The sequence below is a fragment of the Lissotriton helveticus genome, chromosome 2_1, assembly GCF_964261635.1.
Source record: "Lissotriton helveticus chromosome 2_1, aLisHel1.1, whole genome shotgun sequence".
Classification (NCBI taxonomy): Eukaryota; Metazoa; Chordata; class Amphibia; order Caudata; family Salamandridae; genus Lissotriton; species Lissotriton helveticus.
Window position 1 is genome coordinate 1,323,966,842 of NC_136059.1, and position 4,974 is coordinate 1,323,971,815.

A 4,974-nucleotide genomic window follows, 5' to 3' on the forward strand; every position below is an offset into this window, starting at 1 on the left:
CACTATACCTAGGTCAGATAACTGATTTGCATATCAGGACCATTCCGAACCTCCACCACAGTTTCCTATGTCTTCACCCTGCCAAGGCATGGTTAACCATCCTTTGGTGCTATCATACACGTTCATGCTCCATATCCCCTACAAAATGGGCAAGAAAGGCCAGTGGGGCGCCTGTCCCCAAGCTGCAGCAATATCCCACCTCCTTCAGCACCCGCCAGTTATCACCTACAGTGAGCCACAAGGTTTCAATTGGTCCTTTGACTCGCGAACACATTTGAATCCTTGATTCGTGTTTCACAATGGGTCAGGTAGGTAACACTAACCAGCATCACTACAGACCTCTGGCACCATGCGTGGACCTTCTTGCCAGCTGGCATGACTTGGTCGAGGTACACTGAGCTTCGAGGGGTACTGCATCTTCACAGAGAGGAGATGGGTTCCCTCGTAGCCTGGCTCCATTTTATTCAAGCTGCCCTGCCACCGGAAACAGGCTGTTTCTTGGTTGTTCAAAACCCAGGTGGGCGGGCATGAGGTGCAGAAGGGCCTTGGTTATAGAGCCTTTGGGGGTTTCAGCCCAGGAGGTACTGAGATTTGGCTTTTCCCACAGTCATGCTGGGTGAGGATGGTTTCTGTCTCAAGATGGCTTTCTGATGCATCATGCCGCTCCCGGATGGGCCGGAGCCACCTGCTGTGGTCCTTGGTATGTCGGTCAGGTCCTCCCAGGTGAAACAGTCCACCCGCAGTCAAGAGTATCAAGTGGTTACTGAGAGCAAGGGCTGGGACAAGTGGAAGTTTGCCTCGCGTCGGACTGCCAGCTTAACCCAAGATCCAACTACGTGCTGGTTAACTAGAGCAACTTTAATAAAGGCTAATGGAATTAGAATTAAGACAGCTGCTGACACCAGATTTGTTCTCTACTGGATCATTAAACAGGATTTAGGTTGTACTAATTCCAATTACAGGGCGCCGAAGGAGTCCTGTATTGTTATTTTTCATCACTGTCTCCCCAAGTTGGAAGTTGGTGATTTGCATCCCTCTTGCCTTCCTTGGATGTGCTAGCCATTTCTCAGATTCACTCTCTGAAATTGAACTCTGGTTACCCATTCCCATGGTCACCATGGTAGGCACAGAAAGTACCATTGAAAGATAATAGGGCAGACATCCACATGTATTGTGTTCACTGTCGCAGGTACATGCAATTGGTTGGGGCCGAAAGCTATGAGGTCGCGTGGTCGTCACTCTGTTTGGTGGAGAGTCGCTCAAGGAAGGCCTCAGTAAAATGCAGACCCTCAAGTAGAATGGCACCAGGCAGAGTGGAACTTTGCTTGAAACAACAGCCAAGGCTGGCTGAGCAGTCCAACTCTAAACAGACCAAGTGTGCCCAATCAACCAGGGCTAGCTTTGGAGCCCTGCAGGCCAGAGAATGTATCCCAGTGTGAGGGGCTTCCGAACCGGGCCTGCTGGAGCTCTGACTCGTAGCCTGGTCAGAGCTCCTGAACCCAGGGAGTCGGGGGAGGACTTTTCTGGCCTTCTGGGTACTTTGCAACATGACAACCCAGAGAATGAAGCCCGTGTATGGATGCTTCCAGCCCTGGGCCAGGTGGAGCTCTAAACCAGCGTGAATGCTTCTTCTCTAGGCCAAGCAGAGAAGCTCTCCTGGTATTTGCCAGACCCCGTCCCGGGCACTTTGTGACACTTCATCCTAGAGAATTGATACCAAGATGGAGCTTTGCATCCCTAGGCCAGCAAGAGCTCTGACCCGGTATCCGGACAGTGGTACTTCACCTAGCCAAGCAGGGGAGCAACCCTAAGCCTACGGGACCCCGTCCAAGCCACTTTGCCTGCAACATGGTGCCTGCATGATACAACCGAGCGATGGAGACTTCAGCCCTGGGCCAACAGGGCCCAGTGAGAGCTTCTTTTCCCAGCCAAGCAAGCAAGCCCTGCTGGGGCCTCTGGGTTCCCATCACTGATGCTTTGTCACATGGAGGCCTCTAGAATGGACCCAAGGATGGAGGCTTTCACCCTAGGGCCAACCATTGCTCTGACCAGTGTGCTGTTACATCTTCTTCACCCAGCCAAGCTGTGGAGCCCGCCTGGGCCTAAGGGACCCAGTCTCATACACTTTGCAATGCAGCCCCCTGGAGAAAGGAGACCAGTGACAGAGTATGCCAGCCCTGGGCCATCTGGAGCTGTAACCTGAGGCCCGGTCAAAACTTCTTCACCCAGCCAAGCAGGGTAGTCCCCCGGGGCCTGGGGGACCTTGTCACGGGCACTTTGCAACACAGCACCTTGGAAAATGGAGCCCAGGACAGATGTTTCCACCCCAGGGCCAACCGGAGTTCTGTCCAGGGTACAGTCATAGCTGCTTCATCAAGCCAAGCAGAAGGATCATCCAGCCAACCAGGAGAGTCATCTCTATTTATTTATTTATTTTTATTTTATTTATGCGTTTTTATATAGCGGGGACTTTACCCGAAGGCGTCAGAGCGCTTCACAATAGGAACAGAAAATTACAAGTGAACAACTTAAAAAGCAGACGTTAAGTTACATGAGGTAAAAGTGACAATTGTGAGCAAACAAAATACATGAGGTAGCAAACAGTGCATTACAGGAGGAAAAAGTGACAAGTGTGCAGGTTACAAGAGAAAACAAAGTACAATTAGAGGTAAAATACAGTAATATATGCTAGACACTCAGACACAAGAACAAACGTTATGTAGGCAATGGTGGCACTTGTGCAAGTATCAAAGGTAAACAACATGTGAGAGGCAGCAAACAGTGTGTTACAAGAGAGACGTGACTGGGCTAAAAGCTTCAAATTAGCTCTCATCTGGACTTTCAGGGAGCACGGAATTCTGATTATTGAGTAATGTGAAGAAAATTATGTATTTTTTTTATTTAGGTTAATTACAAAACGTCACCAGTGACTGTGGCATTGCACATTTTACACCACCTATGTTGAAGTGGTTAAATTACCCCTAATTACAAGATAGCACAACTCTACTTTTAATGTAAAGCATAAACACACTTCACAGTCAGCTGTTACTTTCTTTACAGTTTTATAAGGCATCTCAAAATTAATAATATTTAAATGAAAAGGGAACGGATAACCTATGCAGCACGGTTCGTAGAAAATTTGACAAACCAGATCCAGGCACCGAAGGGACAGCTTAAACATTGTTTGAAAAAGCTGAGCTACTTTTATGGAATGCTTCCTTGAAGGCTCAAACACGACTCCAGTCTAATGCCAAGTCATTATTGGTAACTCCCTGCCTGGGATGTAAGCGCACAATTGGATGGGCTCCCTGCGTGCGCGCTTCTGAGAATACTATTTATCTAGGACACAGTGAGAAGCCTATTATCTGTGACACCTAGCGATAAAGAGGAAAAAGACAAGGGGAAAGGTGTTGAAATCAAAAACTGTTTTGCTGTAGATGTGCACACACTGTACTTGACTCAAAAAAATGTTTTTTATCATTTGTGCAGCGCTAATGAGGATTTTCAGAAATACTACAATACTTTCCTTCCACCTTGAAAAACTGTGCATAATCTCCCTGACAAAAAGACAAATTTCTTGTCTTGTCCTAAGGCTGTTTGTCTTCTTCCTAGAAATGAATACCCTAAAATGGAGTAAAACAGAACGCATCGTGCTTCCATTCATGGGTGATACAAAAAAAAGGATGTTCCTTCTTTCGATTGGAAACAAAGGGGTATATTTACAAGCCCCTATTGCCACAGGAACTTCACTTTTTAGGACGTTAATGTGGCGATAGGGGCTTTGCCTTATTTACAAGGCAGTGATAAGCCACTTAGCATGGCCTAAAGCTGCCTTGTAGGTAAGGCCTCCTTTCACGCTATGCTTAGCGTGAAAGGGGAGGGCAATGGGTGTTGCGGTGGGCATTCCCCTGCAAACCCATTGATTCTGACACTGCCCCCTACTTACAAGGCAGTGTAAATAGGAGGCAGCGCCAGAATTAAGACCAGGAAAAACCTGGTCTTACCCTGGCGCAATGAGGAGAAATGTTTCATTTCTCCTCCTTTTTGCTGTTTTCATGTGTACTGCGTTGTGCAGGACACATGAAAACAGCAAAAGGCCAATGATTGTTTTTGTGCAGGAAGGTTCTCTCTTCCTGCGCATAAACAATCATTCCCTGCGTGTGGACACCCTTGCACTATGGTGCAAGAGTGCCAACGTTGGCGCTAGGCTGCTAAGTGTACCGTCATCTCAGGGGCAAATGCAGGACCCAACCATATTCTTGTAAATATGGTGCAGCCCTGCGTTTCTGAAGTTGCAGATGAGGCATTAAACCGGGAAGGCTAACGCCTCAGTCCGCCACTTCCCTTGTAAAAATGCCCCCATACTTCACAATAGCCATATGTGAGGCCCATTTTTAACACACAAGTTTGCTGATCCATAAAGTCCCTGGTGAATCAGCCAGAAACCTACACCTTTATGATCACACCTAAGTTTTGGATTTTTTAGTCTTTTTTGGGATTCACAAAGAATTCCAGGAGCACTGCTTAAAATCTATGGCAGTATTTGTGGTCCAGACTTATTTCAACAGACAACATTTAAGCACGTAGAAGTGCCATAATCTAAACATTTATGTATGATCAAGTGATGCATAAACTAGAAATAGCAAGATTTACTTTTTTTATTCGTCTAATTCAAAATGTCTTTCTCTATGGAATGCCCTTTTCCCTGAATCCCCATTACATATGCCCCCTCCCTTTTCCTACTGATGAAGCAAAGCTTCGCATATTTTGCGACTTGCTGTATTCATGAACCTCGTCTGTGTGTAACAAGGTAATAAGTGTACGTCTTACTAACGTTTATATTTAGTTTAAGCAAAGTTTATGAAGCTTGCCTATGTGTATTCCTAATGCATTTAATCCATGTCCGTAAAGCATGGCCGCTGCTTGTATTTTAGTTACTGCGCATGCGTCAGTCACACTCACGTGTCCTGACGT

At 46.6% G+C, this 4,974-nt stretch overlaps 1 pseudogene; it reads right to left on the bottom strand.

Moving 5' to 3' along the window:
- Positions 1-865: 865 nt before the first annotated feature.
- Positions 866-1,272, bottom strand: LOC144820717 (18S ribosomal RNA; annotated as a pseudogene).
- Positions 1,273-4,974: the final 3,702 nt, after the last annotated feature.